Source organism: Heterocephalus glaber, unplaced genomic scaffold (assembly GCF_053883595.1).
Source record: "Heterocephalus glaber isolate CG9 unplaced genomic scaffold, H.glaber_assembly_v1.0 deba00000621, whole genome shotgun sequence".
Lineage (NCBI taxonomy): Eukaryota > Metazoa > Chordata > Mammalia > Rodentia > Bathyergidae > Heterocephalus > Heterocephalus glaber.
Genome location: NW_028258153.1, coordinates 24885120 through 24897505, shown reverse-complemented (window position 1 = coordinate 24897505; position 12386 = coordinate 24885120).

Below are 12386 nucleotides of genomic sequence, written 5' to 3'. Positions count from 1 at the left end.
GCAGCTGTGGGGCTCAAGAAGACATTTTTTCCTCACTATATCTAGATAACAGGCTACAATTAATCTCAACTGGCTATTTTTCCTTTATTCCTATCATGTTGTGCAGTTCTTTAAGCAAGTAGGACCCCAGAAGCCCTGTTCTGTCAAAGCCATGGTATTTCTGAATATGTTTGAGTTTCTACAAGTCATATGGTTGGAGCCTCACACACAACCAAAGGTTAGGGACTGTGGCCTTGGCATTAATCATAATGTTGTCTACTTTACTGATGAGGGACAATAATGACATCCTGGAAATGCTGCAGAGTGTCCAGGGAGGCTGCTTCCTTTCAGAGATGGTAACATCCAAATCAAAGAGCAAGGGCAAAAACCAAGAAAAGGAAACAAATCATTCCTCACTGAAAGCAACCAAGGTCCCCCAATAAGTAACTGACTTTATATCTAGGCCAGGAAAAAAATAAAAGAACTTAGGATTTCTTGTATCAGAAAACAAACAAGTGTTCAAAGAGTAATGATTCATTGAAGAGACACTAGAACAAATTTAAAGGACCTTCCACTGGCCATATTTGGGAGATTTTAGCATCAGAAAAAATAATGGCAATAATTGACTGAAAAATTTAGCTCCTAAATGACATCTGTCATCACAGAAAGACAGGGAGACAGAGAGAGAAAGGGAAGAAAGAATGAAGAAATGGAGATGATGATTATATCATACTTCTGAAAATTCATTAAAAAAAGAAAAAATAGGCACTCACTCTGATGTTACAGAAAAAAACAGCATAATTCTATGTGATAAAAAAATACTACAGAAGAATGCCAGCTCATAAATGAAGAAGAAATTAAGGAAGAAAACCAAAATGTAATAAAATAGTTGACTCAGACAAAGATCATCAGTGCATGCTAAACCATTACGGAAAGGATCATGGATGTCTAGGCTGTTCTGATAGTTCCAAAGGAATGTACAACAAATTAATAACTAACACAATAATGCACCTTTACAAAGAGGATGCCAGGTGGTACACATCTTAGCTAAATGATCAAATTAGCATCATTGATAGTGTCATAATCTGATGTTTCAAGTCTCCTAATGTCATGCAACATGAGGTATACAGAATCATCTAAGAAATACTATTGCAAAAATATTTAACTTAAGTGTACCCAAGCCTTTAGGCTTATCTACCAAGAAATGCAGAACTGGAGGAACAAGCTAAATGACACCACAAAGAAACAATAAACGAACCCAGCCTTGGTAGGCTATACAAGAATTATACTGATATCTTCAAAAGTAATCAATGTAATGAAAGCAAAATGTGGCAGACAGATCTAGGTTGAAAGATACTGCAGAAGGCATACAAATTGGAAAGGAAAAAAATAAAATCCTCTATCTGTAGAAGAGATGGTTGTCTACATAAAGTCTTAAGGAATATGCCAAGAAAAATACATCTCAAAATAAGTGAGTTGAGCAAGGTTTCAGGATATAAAACCAACACACCAAAGTTAATCACATTTCTATATTAACAATTTACATAATATCACTCACAATTGTTCCAAAGATAATTAAATACTTTAAGATACTTACTAAAACAAAAAAATCTGCATGCTGAAAATAACAAGATCCTGATGGAAGAATTTGAAGAAAACCTAAATAAGTGGAGAGGCATACCATATTCATGGAACAGAATATTCAACATCGTTAATGCTTCTTGAAGACCCACTTCTGGGTGATGGGAATACTTCCAATTGTTTTCTTTAATTTAAGTTTTTCTATTTAAAATGCACGTGAAACATTAAAGAAATAAATCAGTTTGTGGCTATATAATATGTTACCAGTCATTTTAAATCTGCTTTTCAAGAATATAAAATGGCATAGAGAAATCATCATCTTAAGATAGCTTATGAGGTTCTGTCTAATCCCAAACATTAAAGGTTTGAATGGACTGATAGATAGACAAATGGACAGGCAGTGTAAGCTGTTAAAAGCAGCTGTTCCTTACCATAAGGTTATGGGTGACTTGGTCTGTCATCATACCATATTGTATTTTCTCAGCTCCCTAAAAAAAATACTGTGTGCTGTCTTTTTAAGTCTTAAAGAAAAGTAAATAAAAATGTTTTGCTAACTTTAATATCTAGTAGGTGGGGCTTGGAGACTCAGTTCTTTTTAGTATCATACATGGGACACCCTGCATATATAAAGACCCCTGAATTGGATCCTAAAGTTTTTCCTCCATCTTATATTGATCTGGATCTAAAAGCTATGATTCCACATTCTCTCTCTACCTAACACTCCAGTTCTGACCTTCTTTCCCAGGACCTAAACCACAGAAACTGAAAGGCCTCTTAACCATCCTCCCTTCAGAAATGATTCGGTTCTCCAGACTTCCCACTCACCATATCCACAGATGGGAATAAGCAAATGATCTTACACTGATCAATTTGGGGATCTCCTTCCTACCACGTTCTACTTTAAGGATTAACCCTCTCAGAAACAATGATTGCAGCAACCATCTGAATTCTTGTATCATTTTGAATATAGTACTGTACAGACTAACTTTCCTTTCAAGGTCATCTTTTGGGCATAGCTCTCTTCCTGGTCTACTTTCCTCACTAACAACTTCTTTTAAGTTTCCTAAATGGTTTAAGCTAATACTTATTCTCAAGAGATACATGGCACAGCCATTTCCATGAGAGTCAAAATATTTTATCTCTCTCTTCACAATTTTCTCACATGGTAACAATAATAAAGTCTTGAGCATAATATTAGACCAAATGATTTTCATCCATCTTGCACATGTCAAATAGATGAGACTGGGATCTTATACCAAGTCAATCAATTCTAAGACAAATGAGGCATTGTCTATTATGTAGATAATTCATGCTATGTTTTATTGGTCTGTTTAACTCAAGCCAAGTAGTTTATGGAGAGAATTAAAATTCATCAGTGCTAAAAGGAGATTATTTACATATGAAAGTACAAGTCCTATTCAATAATTAAGTAGCATGAGAAGAAATACAGACAGAGAACAAAAGTGTTCTAAGATGAACAGAATATGGATAGAGAAATACTTGGCACTATGTAGGTAAGGAAATGCTATTCTTTAAACATTCATAAAATAGATAAATGTTAGCTTGTAATGAGTTTCAGTGATAAATTGTTGACAAAAGTTATACCTACTGGCTGTTCAGACATTATCAGAAACCCCTTTCCCCCAGATTAAGTGGAAATCAAAACTGACAAGCCATTATCTGTTATATAAAATTCCAGGGCCATTTTGGAAGAGAGAAGGGAGGACTATTAGTAGAACAGATTAAATATAAAGTTATTAAGTTGCTGTCAATATATACAAGATTATGTGATAAGCAGGCCTTAAGTCACAAACTAATGTTATTTTTTTCTAGAACTTCACTTGATATCAGGGACAGGCAGAAAAATAAGCTTTTTATCTTTGCAAACCCATGTCAAGAAACTTAGCTATTCACTCACCTGAGACAGCACAAATCTAAAATAAAAAACTAGTTCCTCTTTGTTTGCCAAAAATGTGGTGTCCCTGGGAGCAAATAGGGGAGTTCCGGCTCAAAATTTTTCCTGAAAGCCTCTTGTGCCATAGATCTCCATCCTGCATCATTGTATATCAGAGGGAAATTACAGAAGCAGCATTAGACAGAGTGCAACACAAACACATTAGCCAGCTCCCAGATTCCCAGTATTAGAAAGAGGACATCTCACCCACCCCTCTGACCTCAGGTGTCTTTTGACAAATCATTGTCCTAAATGAACTTGCATAGTTCTCTTCCAGTTGACATGTAAAGGAAGAATTAACTATTTTTAACAGCAAGTCATTTATTTCCTCCAGCTGCCAACATATTGTTTCCAACTAGATGGATGAGTGGTAATGAGGCAAAGGACTAGTTCTCCACAGGTGAAAGGATCACCTTAGCACTCCGTCCTCACTTATGTCAGCTGTCTCTAAGATGGTATTTCTTAGCAAGAGAACTCCATGGAAGCAATGAAGTAGGATTATTTTTCTTTGGTGGAATTGTACATTCCAGGACATTTAGCAACCTCACCCTCACCAAATGCTATTATTTCTCCCAGCCAGTGACAACCTGAAAGGCACCAGACATTTCTGAGTAGGAAATAGGGGATGCTACTCAATGTGTTGAGAACCACTACTGAATACTTGGGAGAATACTTATTGGATCATAGACTCAACAGTTGAGATGCTTGTTTTGTTCTTAAATAAAAATAAACTTCTTTGTAAAATATAATTAGAAGCCAGAACTATACATGAATACTTTATAATCAATTGCTAGGGTTCAAAAAATTGAAATCTATAGACTTATTTTTCTTCCTTCTCTAGGAGAAAGCTGCAATCATTCATCTAGAAATTGATTTCATCGTCCAAAGTTTGCTTCAAATTCTTTACACAGATGCTTGTCCCAGACAACAGATGAAGGCAGTTGAAGGGCTAAACAAGGAAGACCAAAAATATCAGGTGACACTGAATTCATTAAAAGAGAAAATCAAGCACCCACCAAAGGCAGACAAAGATGATAGGCTCCTACCTGCAAGAGAAAAGCAGTTCAGGACACAGCCGACAACATGCTGCCCCTGGGTGTTGACATCTGGCCATTTAGGTCTCAGCTCAATAAGAGTTAGGCTAGGCCTTCCTCACCCAGGAAAAGTACATGTCATAGGCTCTCAAGCCAGACTTCCCAGGTGTGAGTTCCAGGGTTGCCCTTTACTATACAAGCATTCTTGAACAAGTCATTTAACCTCTCTGAGCCTCGCTTCCCTTTTCTATGAAGAGGTTCCCACAAGGAACAGTGGAAGGGCCATAACAACATCCAGGAGATGGTCAGCTATTTTGTTGTTGTTATTATGTTTATGGCAGTTATAAAATTTAGCATGAAGTCTACTCTCTTAGCATTAAATCTACTCTCTTTTAAATTTTTAAGTGTACAATACATGATTCTTCACTATAGGCACAATGTTATATCACAGAGCTTATTCATGTGGCCTAACAGAAACTTAATGCTCATTAACTAGTAACTCCCCATTTCTTCCTTCCTTCAGGCCCTGGAAATCACCATTCTGTTTTTTGATATTATGAACTGGACTATTTTAGATATCTCATATAAGTGGAATGGTGCTGTTTTCTATGAAACACTTATTTCACTTAGTATAATGTCCTTATGATTCATCCATGTTGTCAAATATGGCAGAATTTTTGTGTTTATTTTAAGGTTGAATGGTATTCCATTGTACAATAGTTTTAATCATTAACCAGCACCAGCAAACAAAAAACAGGCAGCCCAGGAAGATTTGCCCTGTAGCTTTCTCTCTTGTCCATACTCCACCCTCAACTCCTCTGACACAGGTTGAGAGCAAAACAATAGTCATGCATGTGCCGGAGATGGATAAAGAAAAACAAAACAAAATCCAGCAATCATCACTGCCACTGTGCCACTTCTCTGAAGTCGTGCTGTGCCCAACAAGAAAAACGAATATGTGAGAATGGTTCTGAATGAATATTAAGGGTGGGTTAATATCTAACAGGAGATATTCTAATTACAAAATTGAGACTGTATTTGTTGTAACATTGCTTAAGGGAGAACCAGAAAGTCATTCAGCCTCCCCAAGATTTTATCCAGAATCAAAGAAAGATTACTCTCACAAAATGCAATTTTTAAACAATAGCAAGTGACAAAGAATTTGCATTTTGATTAGTCATGCTTATTCAAAATATCTCTTATACTATTCTTATTCCTCCCAGACCACCAAGTCTAAATTAGTTGCTATGATATGATAGTCACAATCTACCATAACATTATTTACCTCATAACATGGATCTAAGAAGATATTATCTTACATGTTTATTTGTTTGCTTCTTCAGCATCTTTCAACATACACTAAATGTAGGCTTCTTAATAATAAACATGGTGTCTATATGCTTTCCTCTGTATTACAGCACTGAGGACATGGCCAAATATATCATGAATACTCAATAATTATTTCATTTCTTTACTAACATCAGCCTTTGATCTTATTTCATAAACATTTTATTGCAAACATTGTTTTCATAAATTTCAAGGCCAAACAGAATGGTATTTTGTTCTTCCATTATCTAAAGAAAGCATTATTCATATACAGTAAGTCTCCAACTTACAAATGAGTTTCATTCCAGGAGAACATTTGTCAGTCAGATTGTAACATTTGTAAATGAGTCTTATACACCTTTGACACAAATATACAATATAAATCATAAACAAACTAAACCTCCACATCATCACAACTTTTCCTCTTACTTCCGGACATCCTGGGCTCTGATTGAGCACTGTACCACTGTATGCTATCACACTGTACAGGAAGCACATGGCAGCATAACTGCGACTATGTCTGGTAGACATGTGAGTTACTTCTGCCATTTGTTAGCATCTATAAATGTTCCTAAGGTAAGCTATGTTTGTATCTGTGAAAGTTTGCAACTCAAATGCTGGTAAGTCAGAGACTTACTATATTTAAATAGTGCTGATAATTCTGTGTCTGGTGTTGTGTTTTTCTCTTTTAGTCGTTTATCAATAATTATTTCTTAAATGAATGAATTCTGATTGTCTGGTTGACCTCAAAACTGTATCAAGGCACCTGTTCAACTACATTTTCATATCTAAGTGATATGAGTATCACTTAAAACTAGAAGAGTTAAGCTGGTTCCTTTACCAAATTAACAAAAAGGGCAGAGAACAGACAGGACTTATTGTAGTACAAGCACAAGATGGAAAAGTGGTAAAGACTATAAGCTTTGGCAAAAGAAAAAAAAGAGGATTTTTTTTAAAGGATAGAGAGTCTGAATCAATAGATCAGACCAACTTCTATCATCAGTGCATCCAAATGTCCAGCCCTCTACCTCCCACTATGTGTAGTACCCAACCACTTCTACACAATCCTCTTCCCCATAAACCTTTTGCCAACAGCACAGACATTCTCTCTACTTGCGGCACCTAAACCCAAGCTCTTCCAAAAATTCAATTAGCCAACTGAAACTGTAACTCATTCCCGAGTTGCCTCCCTGAAAGCACTGATTAAAACAAGGATGAATTTCTCTCCAGGATGGAAATTTGTCTCCTCAATCTTAATTCTTCAAGAAAAAAGAGCCAGTTTTATACAGTATATTCCACTTCTGCCTTGAAGAGTGAACTGTTCAGCTGTTGCCCTCCAGCCATAAACAAATCAGAAACACACACACGTGCGCGCACACACACACACACACACACACAAAATGTTTCAAACACTGGACAACAGGAAGCTCAGGACTGTGACTGTGGAAGGTGGTGAGTCCTACAGTGCCCCTGCTTGCTGTCAGCATTCAGAGAACCCAGCTCAGGGATAAGAACCAAAAACAGAGGCTCATGTTATCATGAAGTTGAGAGGACAGAGATCAGAGTGTAGGAGTGCCAAAGTGTCTGGAATTTGCAAAACAGGGTAAAAGAAGATAAAAATACTTATGGAGAGAGCTCTGGAACTGTAATGGGGATTCCCTTAAAGTCTTTGAGTACATATCAGTGCATACATGAAAAGAAAATTCCTGAGATTAGACAAGAATCCTACAACAGATGGCTGAATAATTTCAGAACTTACGCAGGTTTCATAATGTTTCCTGATCCCATCAGCCAAAATGTAATTCTTGGGACACTGGTGAGAGGTCTAAAAAGGATTATGCCTTAGTTTTGAAGCTAAATTAGTGCCAAAATAGAGGTTGCTCTGAAGCTGCCTCATCAAAGCCTAAAAGCAAGCACTGAAAAGTTCCAGCCTGTGGGTTGCTTCACAAAAGCCAACATGCTAAAGAAATACTGTCTTATAAAACCGATAACCCAACAACATATAATTCACAATAGTCAGCATCTAATTAAAATCTGTGGGCATGCCAAATAAAAGGAAGACAAAAAAAGAAATTTAACTCATCACAGGTATAAATCATCCACCAGAAATGACACAGAGAAAGGAATTAATAAACACTTTGAAATAGCTATAAGTATTATAAATATGCCAACAATATATGGGAAAATATCAACATAACAAAGAGTTAAATGAAAACTATAAAAAGACCCAAATGGGCCACCTGGAGATGAAAAACAAGTAACTAACATAAAAAATACAGTAGATAAGATTAACAGCAGATTAGACAATGCAAAAGAAAAAAATGAAGATGCATAAACACAAGGACAAACAGCAAAATAAAGCCTAAAGAGAAAATAGTCTGAAAATAAACACTGAAATATGAGACAATATTAAACACTCTAACATCCATAATTGGAGTTTCAGAGAAGGGCTGAATAGCAGAAAGTATATGTGTAGAAATAAGGACCAAAATTTTTTTCTAAATTTGGTGGAACTTATAACCCACAGGCCCAAGAAGCTTGATAAATCCAAAATTAATAAAAAATGCAAAACAATACAAAGACCCATCATAATCAGAATACTTAAACCTAGTGCTAAAGGAAAAGTTTTGAAAGGAGGGGGAAATGAGTAATTAAGAATGACAGCAGATGTTTCATTTAAAAAAATAAAAAGAAAAACAGAAGACCATGGAATGGCATCTCTGCAATGGAAAAGAAAAAAGTAAACCAAGACTTTTCTAACCAGTGAAAAATCAATTTAAAAATAGAGATTAGGTAAAGACTGTCTCAGACCAAGAACATTTCAGAGAACTCATGGCATCAGACCTGCACTACAAGAAAGGTTAAAGGAAGTTCTTTCATCAGCAAAGTAAATAATTGTGGACGCAAGTGTAGATGTAGCCAAAGGAAAGAAGAACAGCAAGAATAACTATCTGGTTAAAGAATTTAACATAGAAGATCCACTTTAAATAATGAGAAGCAAGAGCCAGGGATGATGGCATACGCTTGTAATTTAAGCGCTCAGAAGGCTGAGACAAGTGGATCACTGTGAGTTCAAGGCCAGCTTGAACTACAAGACAATGAGACCCTGTCTCCGTAATAATCAAAATAATAACAATAAGTGCAAGGACCCGAGTTCGATCCCAGGTACCAAAAAATAAATTATTAATAATAATAATAATAATAATAATAAGTGAATCAATTTGGTTTACCCTTTTCAGTTCATTCTCCAAACAGAAACCTGGATAATCTTGAAATCACAGCCCTCTTTGCCTCTTAAGATAAACATCTTTCCTCCAAACAAGCCCATATTGAACTTGACTCTTTTCCCCTTTTACTGGCTTATTCCTCTCCCCCTTTATTCTCTGTTGTCAGACTATACTGGCCTTCTCTTGTTTTGTTATCATAACAAGATCTCTTTAACTATAGGGCATCTGTACCAATTGTTCCCTCCCTCTGGAAAAGTCTACTTTCCTTTCTTCCACTAGCTAGTCTTTACTAATCCATCAGATCCCAGATCAAACACAAATTCTTTTTTTTAATTTTAAAAAGTTTTTATTAGTACATGCTTATAGTACATAATGACTATGTTGATTGTGAGGAGTTGGTACATGTACATAACACAACTTAATTCTTTTTACTTCCCCTTCCCCACTCCCTCCAGCAAAAACAACATGCCTCTATGAAATTCCTAGCTACATGGTATTTCTTTGTTTTAAGGGCTTTAGAACCATGCTGTATTTCATTTCAGTTTGTGAACAAACATTCAGTCTTTTGAAATTATTTGATTAACATCTGCCTTCCCTAAAGGCACTATTTTAGTTATTTATGTTCTATCCATGAAAAAGAAAGCGCAAATTACTGACTTTCACTGAAATACAAGATGCTGGAAGATCCACCTGTGGTGAGATATCAGGTAATGATGAATTTGAGAGAAAACAAAAACCAAGGAGTGAGAGGCACAGCATATGTGCATCGGTCATGATGCACAAAACCATATTGATTTGTAGCCACAGAGGCTGATGAGACTCAGTTCACAGTGGTCACCTCATTCTGCCACCCAGACACACACAGAACAGGAATCATCTGAAAGAGTACATGTCACAGTGACAGAGGAAAAAGAGAAGGTAACCAAAAAAGCAACTGGCCTTTAAAGTTCTGCAGGTTATGGTATATTTAACTTCCATTCCTATTTCATTGACCACAGGAAAACAAATGACCGAGCCTGACTTCAGTGGGGTTAAGAGTCATAATCCTCCTCTGGGAAAAGGAAGTAGGATTTGGTGAACACCAATTCATTTCACCTTAGTGGACTATTTCAAATAGAGTGTCCATGAAAGGTCTGGGTGGAGAGCATTTGATCAGAGTGAAATAGAATGAGAAAAGGGAAGGTCAAAGATGATATTCAAGAGGCAGCCAGGAGCTATGACATATAGGACTTTACAGGATCTTGAAAGGTTTTACTCTAAGGCAATTTGAACACCATCTTGAGCATTGGAGCAGGGACAGACATAGAAGGCCTTATGTTCTAAAAAAAGAAAAAAGTTCTAGGTGGCATATGGATAACAGAATGTGAGAGGTAAACAGGGAATAAGGATATCAGAAGACAGACTCTTCTCCTTATCCAACTAAGAGATGATGATGGACTTGTACAGTAACAAGATGTGGTTGAATTGAGAATATACTTTGATGTGAAATCCAACAGGATCTATTAATAGACTGAATTTGCGTTATATGAAAAAGCAAGAAATCTGTGGCGAGCTGAAATTCAAATTTAAGACTGGATGACTCCTATCACATTACATTATTCAAGTAACTAGCTACCTCAAAATCAAAATAGCAATTTCATTCACTGTGAACTAACTTCTTGACAAATAAATATATTCTGCTCTGTTTTCTATCTCTGTAGGCCAAAAATATCCATAAAACTTCAACAACCATACATAGTAGGCTTCATTAGACATCACAACAGTAAACTAAAACAACACATCTAAAGATTTCTTACCTAAAAGGTAAACTTGAGTATAATCAAGCTTCTAGAGCATCCTTGTACTTGGAGGAAATCCAGAGACAGAGAAACAAGTTCAGCGGCATCACAAGAAAGAAATAGGCAAACCTGAAATATGAGACATTGACAAGGACAAATGACCCAATATTTGTCATAAATTCAAAAGAGAAGGTGAAGACCACTGTAGAGTAAATGAGCCTCAAGATCATACCAAGCAAATGTAATATGTGAACATTGTATGAAACCTGACACAAAAAATGTGTAAGACATTTTTGAAGAAATTTGCTTTGATTGAAAAGAAGTTATTAGATGATACCAAAAAATTACTGTTAATTTTATGGGAGGGATAATGACACTGTGCTTATAGAATAGAAAACCTATACTCTTTAAAGCTGTACATAAAAGTTAATGATTTCTAGAATTAACTTTAAAATATTTGGATAAAATAAATTAAAGTTTAGAGTAAATAAAATTGGAAAAACTTGAATAATTTTCATCCTAGACAATGTTAATATTGATTCATATTATTATCCTTTCTACCTTGTGCGTGTTTAAAATTTTTCAAAATAAAAATATTTTAAGGCAAAAAAAATAGTAATTGAAAAAGAGAAGCTAGCTACAAATAGCTACAAAGATCAAAACAAATTAGCATAAATCTTTTCATTGGAAATATTAGGTGCAAAATGCTTAAATCAAGGATAATATTTACCTTATAAACTTATAAATCAAATACACAAAATGAATAAATTTTTAGACATGGAGAAACATTGAAAATATACCTTGGGGTTCTTTAGCAAATCACAAACAAGCCCAGAAAAGAGTAGATCACGTGATCTAAGAAAAAAGAAAATTAGAAATCATAGTCAAAATAAAAAAATGATACAAGAAATCCATACTTCAACTAGGAAAGTAACAAAATTATCTTTTCATTTTGATCTTTTGATGTACTTAAGAGATAGGTATTAATTTGCCCTTGATGCTTTTCCCTGAAGAGACTGAGATTTGGGTTTTAAAATTAGTTACAGTTCTTAGTGTCTGCAGTAAATAATATTTATGTAATTAAAATATAATAAATATTTTTATTTTTGACTTTTAAAGTCACTAGTCAAAGCACAGAAAGCTTAATTATGGTTCCAGAAAAGAATAATATGCTTCATATTGCAAATGTTAACACTACACCATCTGGAAGTTAGAAGATTGTGAAGACAATATGGAAATTCATCAGGAAATTAATCATTTTAAGTAAGAGGGAGGGAAACAATTGTTCAAAGTTACTGATAAAGCAACAGAAGTTTAAGTTTGATATTTAAAATTATAAATGCAACATATATATCAGTTATATAAGAAAAGAATGAAAGAGGAAAATATGAAAAGTTATATATAATCTAACTTTATTTCCTTTTATAGTGGAAAGTAAATAGATATATTTAAATTTGATAAATCAATAAATGTCACTGTATGCATATAGGGAACCTCAAATAATCCA